This window comes from Rhipicephalus microplus, chromosome 6 (assembly GCF_043290135.1).
Source record: "Rhipicephalus microplus isolate Deutch F79 chromosome 6, USDA_Rmic, whole genome shotgun sequence".
NCBI lineage: Eukaryota > Metazoa > Arthropoda > Arachnida > Ixodida > Ixodidae > Rhipicephalus > Rhipicephalus microplus.
Window position 1 is genome coordinate 137318702 of NC_134705.1, and position 19591 is coordinate 137338292.

A 19591-nucleotide genomic window follows, 5' to 3' on the forward strand; every position below is an offset into this window, starting at 1 on the left:
CACTCCACAATAGTTACATACAATACGTCACCAATCAAACAACGTACTACACAGTACAATCAGCCACACTCAAAACAACGGACACAGACAACAATACGCACTAAACTGCAGTCGCATGCATTGAACAACCAAGACACTTAAAGACTAAAGAGATAGAAAACCTATTCAGTCCAAAGTTCTTGGAACAAAAGTCGGTATGATACTCTTCCGAGAATCACTCACTCAAAGTCCAGCGTTGTTGTCGTTCCGCTGTCCTTGAAGTTTCTCTTCCAGGAAACCTCGCCGAAGTTTCTCTTCGAGGAAACCTCACGTCTTCAATAAGCCATTCTCTAAGCTTCAAACTTCTTCGCCGGAAACACGTCGACTTCACACACGCAGCGGTTGCCATGCGTCTTCGCTCGAGAGCGGTAAACACACACACTTGCCTGTAGCTCGAGTCGTCACCCCTCAGGTGGAAATCATCTTCTTCTCCTGCTTTGTCTCCACGGACGAAACCTTCGCCGACTACACGGCGGAATCCCTACGCGCTCTGGCGCTAACTTCCGTCTTCTCCTCCTCTCTCATCTCCGCTGCTCGGTTAAATACCTTCCGCGCGACATTCCAGAAGGTTCTCGTCATTTCGTCAGCGCGATACGCAGCGAAGGTTGGGGAGAGGCGCGAGACTGTACGAGGGCCATCCCCGACCGATGACTGAACCCGGCCGAACACGCCCTTTTCCTTTTAGAACTTTCCAGTGCTTGCCCGGCCGCCGCTGTAGGGTTAGGAGGTTCATCGGCGAAGCCACGCTTCCGAGGGGAAAGCGTCGCGTGCCCGGGGAGCCTTTAGATGTTTGTTTTCTCTTTTTTTTCCTGTTGACCTCGCGGCGTCACTCCGGCGCGTTATCGCAAGAATTTTGCGGCGCGCCGATTTTGAGCGCTCGTTCTGTGACAGTAGCGTAGGTTTCTCAGCCCGCGACTGCTTCTGCGCAGAACTGATAGACGAGCGGACGAGACGACGGTGAGTTAAACAAGGTTTATGTACAGCATATATACAGAGGCGTTATAAATACGGCACTGGGGCCGACAGCTTAGACACCCGAAGAGCCGAGCTCTCCTCTCTAACACATAGGTCTGCTCTCAAAAGGGTCTGCTAACATAGCTCAACTCTCTGTCACATAGCTCTCTTCTGTGACACACTGCTCAACTGCGACACACATGTCTGCTCTCACATAGGACTGCTACGACACACATCTCTGCTCTCACATAGGACTGCTTTCCAACAGGTCTGCTGCTCGCGACGCGCCGCAGGGCTTCTTTTATATGCACCGGGTCCCACCCAAATGTCCAACCAGAAGCGCCGCTGGTCGTGAGGTCAGACTCCTCCAATGGGGGTTGCTGCTGGGCTGCGTCATTCTTTCTCATCGAATCTGGAGAGGCTGCGCTGCAGGTGGCTGCACCCAAGGACGAGTGACGTCGCCAGGCATTGCGTCAGACCCGCCGGACAGGAAGGCGCCCGTTGCTTGCTCGACGGGCTCCCTGGCTGAGATGACTCACTTCACGTGCGCGCCAGAAAGGAGCCGTCGCGTGTTTACGCCGTTGAGTTGTTTGCGTCAGATGGGCTCGCAGGCTGGCCTTGACACAGATTTCCTTTTTCCGAGGCATGGACGTTCGCTGCGGACTCGCAGGCATAACAGCACCCCCGCCGCCAGACAATGCGCCGGAAAGACGAGCTGCTTCCACGTGGCTGGCTCGGATGTCAGGCGCGCTCGTTCGCCAGATCCCTCAAGGTTTGTCTCCAGGGCCATGGGGAGAATGCAGCTCGAGACTCTGTTCCGGCAACACATCCCATTCTTGAGAACGGATCCCAACTCCACTGGCTTGTCACCACAACTTGTCGACCAGCTTCGCTCGTCTCTGACGATCCTTGGTTTAAGCAGTTGTCGATGGTTCTGCATCTTGTAAAGAACGGATCGACAACAGACAACACACGACACAAGCAAGCGCCCTCAGTCACCCGACAGAACACCAGACAAAGTATAGTACAACATATACCTAGCTACGTGTCTATCGGAATTTCGCTCCCTCTACATCAAGAGGCACATGTGGGACACAAGACTCTTAAAATGAGAACTCAAATTTTTACACGCACAACAGCGTAACAAAATAGAATAGAACATAAAGTTGGCTCCTTAGCTCATTCTGGACGAGAGCGCTCAGCTAAGGCCGTGATGAGGACAAAATTTTGCCCCGAATCGCCAGCGAGAAACTGAAAGGTGGAGAAGGTACTAACTAAACGCACGGCTCAATGCGTCTGCATTAGCGCTTAGCTTTCCTTTTTTGTAGCGAACCTCTAAGTTGAGCTGTTGGAGCATCATGCTCCATCTCAGTAACCGGCCACTTTTAGGCGACGATACCTATGCGGTACTACGGGCTGCTCGTAGTTGTGATGATGCACATCTGTGTAACTACAATAGGGGAGTCCAGATTTCTCATAAAAAGGAACATTCCGTCTCAGCTCCTTCTTCTGGACTTCACTTAACCTAGGCTCTAGGTTCAACTGCTTCAAGATTACCTCCGATCCCCTTTTGATTACATCACTAAAACTCGAAATTTTTGCTCTCTCTTCCTCAGAAGCATTCAACAGCAGATTTACTACCGCTTGGTGTTGAACGTATGGTTTCATCAAGTTACTGTGGTAAATTTTGTTCGGCCGCCTTCCTAATTTCACTTCATAATGGGTATCAGAAATCTTCATGGGTACCTTCCACTTACTTGTCCGCGGATTTCCCCGCTCTCTGACAAGTCTCGCATGAGCATACAAAGTCTTCGATATCCTTCCAGCATTTCGGCCAATAAAACTCAAGGGAAACTCTAGCCTTGGTCTTCTTTATGCCGAGATGCCCGGCCCACGTGTTTTCATGTGCCAGTTCCAATTGTTGGCGACAATACTTTTGAGGCACCGAGAGCTGCTCATACCTGCGACCTTGCGAATTTGTGTAGCTCCGATACAAAAGCCCTGCTTTTTCAAAAAAAGAAACATTCTTTTTCTTTTTTTCCAAGTTCACGCTTTCCGTTAGCTCTTTATTCGAGAGGTCCTCACGCTGCTCTCGAATGAGCATTTCTCGATCAAACCTCGACAGCTCACTCCAACTTTCCGCTACAGGCGAGAGCGTTGCCGCCCTCTCGCTCTCACTCAATGGCGCCATGTCGTCTCCCCCTGCTAGGGAAGCCGCGCCGGTCGCTTCGGTGACGGGCCGCTCGAGTGACTGCTCACATGACTCACGCGGAAAATTTCCTCTCTGAGGTTCCGTCGACCCGCCGACAAGGTCACTTGAGAGTTCACCGCATTGAACAAGATCAAGCTCCTGCGAAAGCTTCCGCGCTTGCGATCGCGGGAAAGCCATGTACGCTAAGTTGGGGAAGAACGATTTACCCTGCTCTTTGAGAAGCCGCTCTGAGTTGTTGGAGAAAAAATAAGGAAAACGATCGGGAAGCGTGGCAGACACAGCCGCTTCGGTGCGAAGCTTACCGAACCGGCCTTCGATAACAATCGTAGCGATTGGTAAGCAAGCACTCTGCTCCTCGGCGACTTGCCTGATCCACTCGCATTTTCCTGTAAAGTCATCCGGAGACACCAATGAAGGATGAACTACGTCCATGGTTGCCGCTGAGTCACGAAGTGCTCGTCACGTTTTCCCATTCACACTAATTTCTTGGATATACGGCTCTAACAACCGCATGTTCTTTTCCGATTGTCGGATTGTTTCAAAAGCAAACTTTTGCTAACAGTTTATCGCGATCCCTTGCTTTTTGCAGTTGTAGCAGATTAGCGGCTTCCGTGATTCAAACGCCCGTGTGGTATCAGTGCGTTGTTTAGGAACCTCACTCGATTTCTCCGCTTCCGTTTGCCCTTCCCCTACAGTGTCCTTCGTAAGAGATGGGTCCTTCTTAAAATTACGGTGCGGAGCGGGTTTCCGGTTATCAGGTTTCTTTGAAAAGCCCTCTTTCCTTTCATCCTTTTCAACGCGCACATCCCTGCTATGCAACTTTCGGCGAGTATATTACTCCTCAGCTAACTCTGCTGCCTTGTTTAGCTGTGCTTCACCAAGTTTGTCCTGCAGCCAAAGTTTGACATCCTCCTCGATGCAGCGGTAGAATAGCTCCAATGCAACGCATTCCACCACTTTATCGCGGTCGTCATAAACACCTTTGCCCTTGAGCCATTCAATTAAATCGGCTTTAGGACGAAACGCGAAGTCAACGTGTGACTCATTCCCCTTTTTAGCATACCGGAACCTTTGCCTGAAAGCCTCGGGTGACAACCTATAACATCTCAAGAGCAATTCCTCAACCTCGTCATAGCTCTCAAACGCTTCCCTCGACAAGCAAGTTATCGCGTCGGACACTTCGCCGGGAAGAAGAGCTAACAGGTTCCGCGCCCAAAGAGACCGCTCCAAAGCATTTCGCTCACAGACATGTTCAAACTTGACGAGATACTTCGCCATGTCCTCGCCTACTAAGAACGGTGGCAGTTGGTCCCGAATTCTATAACCGCTGACCTGAATCGTCGGAGAAGCTACGCTAGGCGCCTGCGAACACTGTAGTATTGCCAATTCTATTCGTTTCAACTCGAGACGCTCCTGTCTCTCGGCCTCCGCATGCTCGCGACGTTCGCGCCTTTCAGCTTCTTCACGTTCGCGAACTTCTCGCCTTTCAGCTTCTTCACGTTCGCGAGCTTCTCGCCTTTCAGCCTCCTCGCGGCGTGCTTTGATATCCACTCAGGCCTCATCGACTTCTTCAGCCGACACTCCCTCATCTTTCATGATCTCAAGGATCGCTTGCTTTCGTTTCGCACGGCCCAAAGTAATGCCGCGTTCCTCACAAATTTCGATGAGTTCCTTCACTTTAAGGTTCTCCATCGTTCACACTAGCCTCTTGCTGTTTGCCCCCGTTAAGAATTTACTTGCCTTACCCACTATAAGTCAACATGCAAGACGCGCAAGCAATTTTTCACACTCCCGTGTTTACCCCCTCCGCATTAACTTTGGTTTCAAAGCACTTCGACTTTGCTTGAAACGATCAAAGCTCACTTCAATGCTTCACACAGCCCTTCTCTAAACTACTACAACCTGAGCTAGAGTAGTCTGGTGAACTGAAGGGAAAACATCAGGCACTCACCGCATCGATGTCGCTGACGCCGGCCGATCCCACCGCTGCCACCACTGTTGCGAAGCGCGCCTCCGACGACGTTACGAAGGGCGCCTCGAAATCTCACCGCTGCAACCACTGTTTCAAAAGACGGCGACGCCAACACGGTCCCGAAGGCGCCACTGCTTCGAACTCCGCCGGGAAGGTTACCAGCCGTTTGGTAGCGTAGGTTTCTCAGCTCGCGACTGCTTCTGCGCAGAACTAATAGACGAGCGGACGAGACGACGGTGAGTTAAACAAGGTTTATGTACAGCATATATACAGACGCCTTACAAATACGGCACTGGGGCCGACAGCTTAGACACCAGAAGAGCCGAGCTCTCGTCTCTAACACATAGGTCTGCTCTCAAAAGGGTCTGCTAACACATAGCTCAACTCTCTATCACATAGCTCTCTTCTCTGACACACAGCTCAACTGCGACACACATATGTCTGCTCTCACATAGTACTGCTACGACACACATGTCTGCTCTCACATAGGACTGCTCTCCAACAGGTCTGCTGCTCGCGACATGCCACAAGGCTTCTTTAATATGCACCGGGTCCAACCCAATTGTCCAACCAGAAGTGCCGCTGGTCGTGAGGTCAGACTCCTCCAATGGGGGTCGCCGCTGGGCCGCGTCATTCTTTCTCATCGAATCTGGAGAGGCTGCGCTGCAGGTGGCTGCACCCAAGGAGGAGTGACGTCGCCAGGCATTGCGTCAGACCCGCCAGAGAGGAAGGCGCCCGTTGCTTGCTCGACGGGCTCGCTGGCTGAGATGACTCACTGCACGTGCGCGCCAGAAAGGCGCCGTCGCGTGTTTACGCCGTTGAGTTGTTCGCGTCAGGCGGGCTCGCGGGCTGGCCTTGACACAGATTTCCTTTTTCCGAGGCATTGACGTTCGCTGCGAACTCGCAGGCATAACATCATGCATGCCGTACACAAGCGAGTCTCTTCGTATACCGCTCCTCCCTCATTTTACAAACGTGGAGCTCACTTCCCAGCATGTTCCTGTTTCAATTTTTTATGGCTGGGCTTCAAAACTTACTAGTGACCCTCTCTCTTAGATTTTTTTCTCTCCTCCGTAATCGCAGACTAATTCGGCGTTAACTGCGATGAGAGAAATATTCGCGTCACGCAGAACTCCGAACAAAATGTAATCGTATCACCAAGGGTCTTCTGCAAATATTATAATTGCTGTTTTTTACCATCGCAAAACCAAAAGGTGATTTTTAAAAACGTGGAAGTGGACGGCTGAGGAAATATTGATGACCTGGTGTTCTTTATTAACGTGGACCTAAATCTCAAATCACAGGTATCAATGATTTGCTTTTCTTTCTTTCTTTTTTGTTGAGCCTCCGGCTTCAGAAGCCAGAGTTTATCCCATGACCTTAGATTATCAGTTGTGTGCTACAACCTCTGAACCACCATGGCTGGTGCTCTGAATATGGTGGTCAAAAGAAACACATGGCACGCCTGTCGGTTGGCTTGTGGCTGAATACCAAGAAATTAAACTTTTTTCGCAAGAAAGGTTCAAGGCTAAGCACGAGCGTAACGAAAAAGTTTGGTTGATCCTCCTCTTTGGGAATCGGTATTAGACGAAAGGGAAACGTGTCCTTGCAGAGGTAGTTGAACATAACTTGTGCTTTGTTTCACCACAAGGGCAAAGGAATGAGTGCTGTGGTAACAAATTGCAATATCATGCGAAAATGGCAATCGGAGGGAAGCTTGCAGCGCATACCTTAAGAAGAAAGCACGCACGCATACCTCAAGGTTACCTCAAGCAGAAAGCAGAAAGCATGCCCAAAAGAGCACACTCATGAGGAGCGCGGACAAACAGCTGTCAAAGCTTGACACTTAAAGAACGCTGCTCAAAGAGGAAGAAAGATGTACGCAACGACCCCAGAACTATACACCTTGACGACTGCGAAGAACGGTCGCAAATCTTACTTGTTCTTGTGTGAATATAGCGCGCTCCTTCCATAGACGCGGCCATGGAAGCGAGCGAAGTGACGTGCGTGCTCTCTTAGACTACTATAACTTTAAAGCAAACTTGTGTAGAAGCCCCGCCACGGTGGTTCAATGGCTTAGGTACTAGGCTGCTGACCCGCAGGTCGCGGGATCGAATCCCGGCTGCGGCAGCTGCATTTCCGATGGAGGCGGAAATGTTGTAGGCCCGTGTGCTCAGATTTGGGTGCACGTTAAAGAACCCCAGGTGGTCAAAATTTCCGGAGCCCTCCGCTAGGTCGTCTCTCATAATCAAGTGGTGCTTTTCAGATGTTAAAGCTCACATATCAATCAATCAAACTTGCGGTGAAAGCATACGAGGTAGAGAGCACCTGAATTCTGAGGTAAGTACGCAAGCGAGCCCACCATCACTTTGATGACGCACGCCTTGTGGACGAACGCGAGCACATATAGACGGGTGGAGTGGCGCTGCACCACGACCTTTGGAACGACACAACGCACGCTCATTGTGCCAGCGCGCTATTGATGACGAAAATGTCCGCGTAAATGGTGAGCTCTGACGACCGCAAGTGGTTCTTGGTGTATATAAATGACTCGCCGTTAGCCTGTTGGGGGAGGGTAGCTCGGTGGTTTAGTGGTTAGCGTAGCGCGCTGAGGAGCTCGAGGTCACTGGTTCGACGCTTTGCTACGAACATTCCTTTACGTTTTATTACTTTTTTGGGGTCTGTTAGTAAATACTTTAGAACGTTACATTCAAGGCAGATGTCACGGAGCCGTGGTGGACCCTGGCATAAAACACTTTCGTGGTAAAAAAACATCTTTGGCCTGCAGGCAGTGGCAGATATCTATGTGTGATAGAGAGAAAGAGAAACGAAACTTCGTATTTGTCTGCCATAAAGACAAGCGTGTAACTTGTATAATATCCTCAACGAAGCCCCTTTTCCTCACAAAGCGGCCAGACATTGAGTTTTGAATGGGTGTACGGCTATGTGGACTGCCTTGAGTTCACCATTTTGATACGCACTTGGTAGCATAGTTTGACAATGCTCACGGCTTTTTTTATTTCAAATGTATTGTTGATGTTACTTTTATGTTGTTCAAAGTTGTAGGAGCAATCCAGATAATGTGACCAAGATAGGCACATGTCGCACCAAACGCTTTACATAAGGGTGAAGAAGTATATTGATTGACGCCATGATTCTAGAGCTCAACGGAAACACTCCTGTCGGGAATAACACAGCAAAAGCGGGAATGAAGCATTGGAGGCAAACATCGTTGGGAAAGCTTGCGCAATTATACCAAACGACTCAAATAATTGGTGACAGCCGCCATCGAATATTTTCCAAGTATGAGCCGCGTGAAATGTCGAAGAAGTTCTGTGTTGGCGAGTAAAAAAATGCCAGAAGTAACTTCAGTCAGCTGAAACGCTCAATGCTTGCTGAATGAATACTGCTTAAAGGCTGCAGCATTATATTGTACAAAACAAAAAGACGCTTTGGATTGAAAACTGCGTCCCTAGGACACGTCATGCTTCAAAACAAAGAGGCGAAATGTGTGGTTTTAGTGTGGCCCAATAACGAGAATATACAGGGTCGTAACTCGGTAATTTTGATATAAACAAGTCTGTATTGTCCATAAGGTAAACTGCGGTGAAGGCGTTTATGGTATTATGTCATTAACCAAGATGATGAAAAAGGCAGTTTATATCCTGTTGTCCAATGCAGAAACAGCAGCAGTCGAATCCAGGGAAGTCACTTTAATTATACCAGGACACTGGCAAACTGATCGGAAGAGAACCTCGTCTTCTTCTCTAGCTGCGCGTGTTCTTCGTTGTTCTCTTGGTGCTGCATATTCAATGTGGCATTCGCCCCCCTCCAGAGAGCAGCGTCCCGATGCTCTTCTACAAAAGACGGTGTAGTAGATATATGGTGTAAATCAGTCCGAAAAGTTGGGCTTCATTCGCACAACGTGCACGATTTCAGGTTTTTGCTGGCGAGTTGTCGAGGGGCTCTCAGCAACGACCACGTAAATAGCGTCGCTCAGGCGTTGTAAAACTGTGTAGGAGCCAAAATACTTCTTAAGCAATTTTTCAGACAGTCCCCGGTGGCGGATAGGACTCCATACCCAGACTTTGTCGCCGGCCCGATAGACGACATCTCGGTGTCGCAGATTATAACGTTGGGCGTCATAATTTTGCTGCTGGGTGATTCGGACGCGCGCTAGCTGCCTCGCTTCTTCTTCTTGTTGGCTCAAAGATGCAGCGTCCAAATCGATGTCATTGCAGTCGTGCAGTAACATGGCGTCAAGCATTGTCGTCACTTCACGGCCATGAAGGAGACTGAACGGCGTTCTTCGTGTAGTTTCTTGCTGCGATGTATTATAGGCGAACGTGATGTACGGTAGAATGTCGTCCCAGTTCTTGTGATCCACCTCAACGTACATACTCAACATGTGGGCAATAGTCTTGTTGAGGCGTTCTGTTAAGCCGTTGGTTTGTGGATGATAGGAAGTGGTTTTCCGATGGGCTGTTCCACTGAGCTCAAGCACTGTCTTCAGGAGCGCGGCCGTGAAAGCTGCACCTTGATCCGTTATTATGATTGTTGGAGCACCGTGCCTCAGGGCGATATTTTCTACGAATAATCGTGCGGTTTCAACGGCGGTGCCACTTGACAAAGCCTTTGTTTCCGCATAGCACGTAAGATAATCAGTGGCGACTATTACCCACTTGTTGCCAGCATGGGAAGTCGGACAAGGTCCAAGGAGATCCATTCCGATTTGGGCAAAAGGTACCGTGGGCACTTGAATTGGTTGTAATAGTCCAGCTGGTTTTAACGGTGGCGACTTTCGTCGTTGGCAACTGAGGCACGCGCGCACGTAATGCTTCACAATAGCTAGAAGTCTTGGCCAGTAGTATTTCTCTTGGATTCTGGCCAATGTGCGTGTGTATCCGAGATGACCAGACGTTGGCTCATCGTGGCAAGCACAAAGTATCTCCTCACGAAGTGATGTCGGAACGACAAGTAGGTGGGTGCTTCCTCTGGGGGAAAAGTTCTTCTTATAGAGAACACCACTACGTAAGCAGAATGACGGCAGGCTCCTTGCAAATCTTCTAGGGACGGTTGTTGTCCGGCCATTCAAAAATTCAATAAGAGGAAGCAACTCACTGTCTTCTTTCTGCTTGCGCGAAATCGTAGTGGTGTCAACGACTCCTACAAACGCCATGCTGTCATCTTCCGTGTCATCGTCGCGCTTTATCGGTGACCTTGATAACAATCAGCGTTGGCGTGCTGCCGTCCGGACTTATACACGACCGTCATATCAAACTCTTGAAGGCGTAAGCTCCACCGTGTGGGCCGACCAGACGGGTCTTTCAAGTTGGTCAGCCAGCAGAGGGAATGATGGTCGCTGACTACGGGGAAGGAACGACCATAGAGGTACGGACGAAACTTCATCATTGCCCATACGACAGCAAGACACTCTTTTTCCGTTGTGGAGTAGTTGGACTCGGCGCGGGAAAGCGTCCTACTAGCATATGCGATCACACGCTCGGCTGAGTCTTGCCACTGGACGAGTACAGCGCCTAAACCCACGTTGCTGGCATCTGTATGGACCATGGTAGGAGCATCCTCATCAAAGTGAGCAAGCACAGGCGGAGTCTGCAGGCGTTGTCGGAGATCATCAAATGCCACCTTTTGATTGTCGCCCCATGTGAATGAAACGTCTTCTCTTGTGAGTCGTGTTAACGGCGAGGCTATGTTGGAGAAATTGGCAATAAACCTTCGGTAGTATGCGCATAGGCCAAGGAAACGCCTGACTGTTTTCTTGTCTTTTGGTACCAAAAATTTTCTGACGGCCACAATCTTATCGGCATCAGGTCGAACACCTTCATGGCTCACCACATGGCCTAAAATATGAAGCTCTTTGAAACCGAAATGACACTTCTCGGGTTTCAGTGTCAGGCCGGAAGACCTTATTGCCCTGAATACCGATAGCAGCCTGCTCAGGTGTTCCTCAAATGTTTTTGAAAAAACAATGGCGTCGTCCGGATAGACCAGACATGTCTGCCACTTAAGGCCTGACAGAACGGTATCCATCAGTCTCTGAATTGTTGCGGGGGCTGAGCACAATCCGAATGGCAAGACTTTAAATTCATAAAGCCCGTCAGGCGTTACAAAAGCCGTTTTTTCTCTATCTCGCTCGTCGACCTCAATTTGCCAATACCCACTTTTGAGGTCCATTGACGAAAAGTAGCGTGCATACCTCACTCAGCCTGTCGAGTGAATCATCGATGCGCGGTAATGGGTATACGTCTTTCTTTGTCACACGGTTCAGCCTGCAGTAGTCGACACAAAATCGCAAGCTTCCGTCTTTCTTTTTAACCAGCACTACCGGCGATGCCCAAGGACTTCTTGATGGCTGGATGACGTCCTCATCGAGCATTTTCTTCACTTGTTCCTGGATTGCTTCACGCTCTTTCGGTGCTACGCAGTATGGGTTCTGTCGTATTGTCCCGTTATTATCCGATGCTTCGTCAGTGGCGTTTGACTGACCCTCGAGGTCGATGAAAAACAGTCTTTGAACTGGTGAAGAAGATCTACTAGATGCTGTCTCTGCGCTGGTGACACTGTAGCAATTCTTATGATGTGTCGCACAAAATACATCTGTTTCTGAACTTCCTACTTCGTGTTGATGCTTTCCGGAAGGCGCTAAAGAAATGACGGTGAACAGAAGGCGGCTGCTGATGATTGAAACGTTTTTGTCGTAAATTTGGGGTCAAGCCCTTTTCTACTTAAAATAAAGTAGTATCGACTTTATTCGCAAGTCTCGTCGCCTATAGGGGGCGCAGAGGGTGATTCAATAAGGCGGCCACAGAGAGTATCAGAGTGCGTCTTTCAGAAGACGCCGAGTGCGTCTTTCACTAACAGTTACGTCCTTTTCTCGGTTTAACAAACAGTTACGTCGTTGCACTCGTCGTCTTTTATAAACAGTTACGCCTTTCTAAAGCATGCGGGATGACCTAAGCTGCTCTGTTCCGCTGCGCTGTCTACAGCTTTGCAGCTCGAACTCGACCTAGCGATGGTATACTGGGTGCAGCCCAAAATATACACATATGCGCTTCTGACGACGCGAGATGCAACAGCGACCGTAAACTGGGGCTTTTGACGCAAGCAAAAATCAGGTATTCTTGTTTTCTTACCTACGTTGCTCGAGAAGGAGTTGGTGCCGACAAAGTGCGTGCCGCACACTTTCATCAGTGATGTGAACGATTGGCCGATTCTTAACTTTACGGTCCATTCCATTTAGGGGCGAAGCTCCTTGAAGCGGCACCCGTTCGTCCCTCATCGTAGTCGTAGTGTGTAACCAGTCTTACGTTTTGACCGGCAAGATGTTGCCGGTGGGAGATTCTTCCTGTGCGATGTTGAACAATAAAAAAGTCGCAGCGTGCACGTTAAACAAAGCCGAATTTTCTCGTCTCTCGTTCCCAATTAGCAGTCATCGGCATGTACTATGAGCACTATCTAACAGAAAAGGGTTGCTAGGTTATACTCACTGGGCGTAACCTTCTTGGTTTTAGAAAGGTTTAGCGAGCATTAGGCCACAGTTCCACGAATGCAGTGAACTAGTATATACCATGAACTCGAGGTGTTTAAAGGTGGGAAGTATACACGAAGCGCAAGCCGTAAAAAAAGTGTGCGTGTGCCGCCTCTCATTCAGTCCATGGAATGTCCGCTGGTGCTTCTATATGCTGAATGTATGATGAAAAGATGCGAAATGGTGGTATATACTTGGAGTGTTGACTAGATGGATGAACGGACACACAGACAGATGAATGGACGGACGCATGGAAGACTGCATGGATGAATACAAGGGAGGATGCATGGACGAACGCAGGGACGGACGCGTGGATTGACGTGTGGACGCACGAACAGACACACGCACGGACGGGCGGTTGGACGCATCGACGGTCACACAGACGGACGCATGAACGGACGGAAGCAAGAACGAATGAATGGACGGATGCTTCGCCCCACTCTCCATCATTCAACCCGTGGATATGCTGCCATTTTTTGATCGCTGCTATTCTTTGAAAGGAATGAAGACTGACTCTTGTCGATGCTCTGTTTGCTCACTGCTGCACGCAGCACGCGCGACTGCTTTTGAAGCCTTCAAATTTAGGCATTTTCGTGACCGCGTTGGCGACTCGAACAACACAAAGCAAATGCACCAAGGAACACCACCGCCCCTTTCATTATTACTCTTTGAGAAAATTCCGCCGGTGGCCGCGGGGTGGCGTGACGCTCTATCAAACTTGCGAATCAGTGAATCTTTTCACTCCGATACAAACGGGAGTTGGCTAGCTGTCCAGAATAAAGGAGAAGCATTAGGTGCCGTGCTGATTGTGGAAGCGCTGCGACGATGCGAAAGAACAAAGAAAAGTCACCCGAGGGCACGCGCACCAGCCACGTACAGGCAAGGGATTGTTTTCAGAAGGACTTGTAGCACGTGACCCGGGCCGTGAGGAAAACCCCAAAGGTTGAACAGGCACAGTTTGTTGGAATGCCGAGCTGAGAAGACGTTGAAAGCGAGTGGCACTACCGCGAAGGGAGCAGCATGACCGCCGGTTTCTGAAGCATGTCGGCACGAAGAGGTCGGAAAATGACCGTCGATTGCGGAGATAATCCAGAATGAGGCTGCCCAAACTTTGCGCATCCTGTCCAGCAGTTGCTGGTGTACTTCTCGCTTCCACACATCGCATAAGGAAATGGCAGCCTACACCAGTCTGCCGAGTGGCCGCGTCAGCGGGGGAGTCCCTGATGAGCGGGTCCTATCGAGGCTGAAATTGGAGACAAGGACCGAGACACCGGCAAAGCAGACGGTCGTCAAGCGTACGCGCACCGACGACAATGACGGCGAGGTGGTAGCACTTCGTCGTAGCTCCGATGGTGGGAAAGAAACAGTAGGAATATTCTATTCTTGCGAAAGCACGTGAGAGCAACGCCTCCTCTAGAAAGATGTCTGCGACATCGCACTCTTTCCTACGGGGACGGCAGGTTCCTCGTAGTTGAATGCTTTCTCCACAAGGAGTGCTCGAAGCCGATACTAATACTTCCGTAGGATTTGAAAATGACGCCCTCCAAAACATGACCGTGAGGCCTTCGAAACAGCAGTAGACATTGATTTAATCTGGGAGGCTGCAGAGTTTAAAGCAGTTGCCAATGCGCGTGCTCGCAGTCAACACTGTTAGGGGGAGCGGACGAAGAGAGAACAGGAGAAGGCCGGAAACCAGCTCTTCAGCTCAAGTCACAGGCATTTTTCTAGAGGAGACGTTGCTGAAAGCAGCCACCGAGAGCCAATTTGGCTAGGAACAGTTTAAGGCTTAACACTGAACTTGACTTCGATCAGTGTTAGTTACGAGTTTTTGTTATAGCGGAACATTGTGTAAATAGGTGTCCATTAATAGGGAGTGAATTCTGTGTTTTTCGTTTTGTTTGGTGTGATAAAGTGTTTTTTCTGGCCATAACCCCGTTTCTCCCGCCGTCTCTTTCCCAATCCAACCTTTCGCAACCGCTTCCGAGATAAAGGTCGTGACACTAGCAGAGGGTATTGTGCTGGACAAGCTATGCAATCACATAGCGTGAAACATACCAACCATCAAACTTCCAACAAAACCAAACATACCAACCAACAAAAGCAGCCACCGAGAGCCAATTCGGCTAGGAACAGTTTAAGGCTTAACACTGAACTTGACTTCGATCAGTGTTAGTTACGATTTCTTGTTATAGCGGAATATTGTGTAAATAGGTGTTTTATTATGGAGCGAATTCTGAGTTTTTTGTTTTGTTTGGTGTGATAAAGTGTTTTTTCTGGCCATAATCCTGTTTCTCCCGCCGTCTCTCTCCCAATCCAACCTTTCGCAACTGCTTCCGAGATGAAGGTCGTGACACTAGCAGAGGGTATTGTGCTGGACAAGCTATGCAATCACATAGCATGAAACATACCAACCAACAAACTTCCAACAAAACCAAACATACCAACCAACAAAAGCAGCCACCGAGAGCCAATTTGGCTAGGAACAGTTTAGGGCTTAACACTGAACTTGACTTCGATCAGTGTTAGTTACGATTTCTTGTTATAGCGGAACATTGTGTAAATAGGCGTTGATTATTATGGAGCGAATTCTGAGTTTTTTTTGTTTTGTTTAGTGTGATAAAGTGTTTTTTCTGGCCATAATCCCGTTTCTCCCGCCGTCTCTCTCCCAATCCAACCTTTCGCAACTGCTTCCGAGATAAAGGTCATGACACTAGCAAAGGGTATTGTGCTGGACAAGCTATGCAATCACATAGCATGAAACATACCAACAAACAAACTGCCAACAAAACCAAACATACCAACCAACAAAAGCAGCCACCGAGAGCCAATTTGGCTAGGAACAGTTTAAGGCTTAACACTGAACTTGACTTCGATCAGTGTTAATTACAATTTCTTGTTATAGCGGAATATTGTGTATATAGATGTTGATTATTATGGAGCGAATTCTGAGTTTTTTTTGTTTTGTTTGGTGTGATAAAGTGTTTTTTCTGGCCATAATCCCGTTTCCCCACCGTCTCTCTCCCAATCCAACCTTTCGCAACTGCTTCCGAGATAAAGGTCGTGACACTAGCAGAGGGTATTGTGCTGGACAGGCTATGCAATCACATAGCATGAAACATACCAACCAACAAACTTCCAACAAAACCAAACATACCAACCAACAAAAGCAGCCACCGAGAGCCAATTCGGCTAGGAACAGTTTAAGGCTTAACACTGAACTTGACTTTGATCAGTGTTAGTTACGATTTCTTGTTATAGCGGAACATTGTGTAAATAGGTGTTCATTTTTATGGAGCGAATTCTGAGTTTTTTGTTTTGTTTGGTGTAATAAAGTGTTATTTCTGGCCCTAATCCCGTTTCTCCCGCCATCTCTCTCCCAATCCAACCTTTCGCAACTGCCTCCGAGATAAAGATCGTGACACTAGCAGAGGGTATTGTGCTAGAGAAGCTATGCAATCACATAGCATGAAACATACCAACCAACAAACTTCCAACAAAACCAAACATACCAACCAACAAACTTCCAACAAAACCAAACATACCAACCAACAAAAGCAGCCACCGAGAGCCAATTTGGCTAGGAACAGTTTAAGGCTTAACACTGAACTTGACTTCGATCAGTGTTAGTTACGATTTTTTGTTATAGCGGAACATTGTGTAAATAGGTGTTCAATAATATGGAGCGAATTCTGTGTTTTTCGTTTTGTTTGGTGTGATAAAGTGTTTTTTCTGGCCATAATCCCGTTTCTCCCGCCGTCTCTTTCCCAATCCAACCTTTCGCAACTGCTTCCGAGATAAAGGTCGTGACACTAGCAGAGGGTATTGTGCTGGACAAGCTATGCAATCACATAGCATGAAACATACCAACCATCAAACTTCCAACAAAACCAAACATACCAACCAACAAAAGCAGCCACCGAGAGCCAATTCGGCTAGGAACAGTTTGAGGCTTAACACTGAACTTGACTTCGATCAGTGTTAGTTACGATTTCTTGTTATAGCGGAATATTGTGTAAATACGTGTTTATTATTATGGAGCGAATTCTGTGTTTTTTGTTTTGTTTGGTGTGATAAAGTGTTTTTTCTGGCCATAATCCTGTTTCTCCCACCGTCTTTCTCCTAATCCAACCTTTCGTAACTGCTTCCGAGATAAAGGTCGTGACACTAGCGCAGGGTATTGTGCTGGACAAGCAATGCAGTCACATAGCATGAAACATACCCACCAACAAACTCCAATTTTCACGAACTTCGGGTAAAGCACACATTTTGTAATTTCTTCACAGCGACAACTAATACAAGTATCAAACCGTAATACAAGTATCAAACTGGCAGCGTGGATATGGAGCCACGATAGTGACATAGAGAGTATTTAGCAGAGCTTGACTGACGAAAATCTTTCAAAAAATAAGAAAACGTAATGCCCATGTCGTACGGACAGTTTGAAATGTTATGTTTAACCAAAATTTATAATATTACTTGCAGTTGAAGCGAACGAGGCTTGTCGTTTTTACACATGCTCAAATAGCAAGTAGTGAAGGCTGATTAAATCAGCCTGCACTACTTGGCTAACTCAGCTTATCATGTGTTAGCAAGAAGAGTGCGCGCATTCTTAACAACCTACGGGGTAAAAGACAGTCTTTCTGCACCTCCAAGACAGTGTATTGATTGGTTTGATCTCGGAATACCTATGTGGTGTTTACGGCTCTATGAGACGGTTGGACACGGACAATCAGAAAAGCAATTTTGGCGGAGAAACTTCTCGCAATACTCTTTCAGTAAACACGCAGAAGATGGAACAGTATTTGTTCGCCATTCTAGTGTGAACCTAATTGTACACGCATTTCGCTCGACTTTTTTTCGTCGACTGAAGCTGTATTACTTAAAAATCATCAAAAAACGTTCAAAGCCACCTTCTTAGCTTCTTGGTTCGTAAGAATAAACGGTACTAATCTTACTCGAATCATGATAACCATGTCGAAACGACCGATTCTTACGTCTGCCGTGTAGCTAGCCCTAACCGTGGTTGGCAGTAAACATTGTGAGCTTAACCATGGTTAAGGCTGTCTATAATATAGGTTTATGAAGGTTACTTTGAAAGTTTCATGTAAAAAATAACGTTCTTGAAGTAGCAGAGCATGATTATCCCTTAAAAAATTTCAAAATCAGACTCTTCCGTTCGTTCAGAAGTGTAAGAGGCATCGTATAATTATGAGAGAATGACTTGCACTTGGTACACTTAAATTCCATAGAGTCACCTGGAGAGCACGAAATCCAATGATTGTGGTCTTCATGTTACCCGCTTTTTTGTTGCAGTTTTTCTCTACGTTCGAGCCAATATGGACGCACACTACTACAGGAAAAACCAACCTAAGGTGTTTAGTGGACCAGGTTAATGAGATGAAGCAGAAATCTATAATCTACACACGATCGTGTTACAACAAGGAACATAAGTAAGATTCTAGCTGAGCGAGATAAAATGTGATTATCAATATGAACTTCTGCATTTACAGGGTGTCTCGAATATTGCACGGAATGTTTTCTGAGCACCGAAAGAAACACATGGACGTAAAACCTGATGGTATATGTCTGAGGACTTTACTCTTCACTTGAATCATCCAACTAGATATTTCTTGTTGCATTCTTTCGTTTTTATATGCAAATACATTTCTTATTCGAGCTATGTCCGGCGTCCGTTTGGATTTATTCACCGTCCTTTCGCACAGCAATAGCTGTGGGCGCGCGCGTCTCTAGCAACTGGAGCCCTCACCATATCACGCTACAGGGTCGGCAGCTTTTGTTGTTGTTGTTCTCCTATTTTTAGTGGTGCATACCCACTGTGGAGGATTGGCCAAGAATCGAGTGGTTTTAAAATTTACTGTTCAGATTTGGAATGATGGAGGTTTAATAGAAAGATTACCGATGGCCTAGGAGAGTGTGGTGCTTAATGTAATGCATACAAATATTTACATAAACGAATTCATTCTTAGAATAGAGCAATAATTTGATTTTTACGTATATAATTATGTGGACATGTTAGGATAATGAAACTGGTTAGTTAGTCAACCTATTATTTTCATCAATATAGTCCTGGAGGGCCGCGCATACTGTCGCATTAGAGAAACCAGAAATGGAAGCTCCAAAAGACAAAATGACAGGCAGAGAAAAGTCCATACTAATACCACGTAAAGATATTTCTAATAGTGTTTTTGTAATGTGTTAAACCGCCTGCAGGTCAAAAAGAAATGATCTATTGTTTCCAGTTCATCACAGATTGCACACAGTGCCGAAGGTGCCTGAGCAGACCTGTGTTTATAGAAATTCATATTTGGTAACTCGGCAGCTGTCAGCAACAGCTTCGGGCACGCGCCCAAATTTTAACCGTGAACGCTAGCTACTAGAACTCGAAACGCACACCACGTTTCCCGCTACAGAAAAACGCCACGTGCGGTGAACTGCACTATTGGCTGCGCGTTGTAAGAAAAAAAAAAATAAAACATTATTCTATATGTTCTCTTGGCCAATCCCCCAGAGTGGGTACGAGCCATAGATTAGAGGATACAAACAAACTAACTAACGCTGGGTTCTCACGTGCGAAATGCCGTTATGGACACCACGAAATTCCTTCGAATTTTCAAACGACTCCATTCGGGGAGGTTGCACCATTTTTTTTATAGTAGCGCAATGTTTATCACCCAGTAAATTGCCTAATTTGCAGCTGTACAGCCCATATACGACGTTTATTTTAACTGCAACAAGTACTGCAGCGTTTGCGCATCTGTGTGCCTGTAGATAAACACAGCAAGCTTGCGTGCGCGCGCGCATTTGTGTGTGTTTGTGCGATATTACCTTGCTACCTAATGTAAGC

At 47.5% G+C, this 19591-nt stretch overlaps 1 long non-coding RNA gene across 1 annotated transcript in view; it reads left to right on the forward strand.

Annotated features, from left to right (window-relative positions):
- The window catches only part of LOC142764958 (uncharacterized), a 32090-nt gene extending 13684 nt beyond the window's left edge, over positions 1-18406 (forward strand). The window contains exons 2-3 of the long non-coding RNA XR_012883983.1: positions 18040-18176; positions 18237-18406. This is a non-coding gene — a long non-coding RNA (uncharacterized LOC142764958). The remainder of the gene's footprint in view (positions 1-18039; positions 18177-18236) is intronic.
- The last annotated feature ends 1185 nt before the right edge of the window (positions 18407-19591 follow it).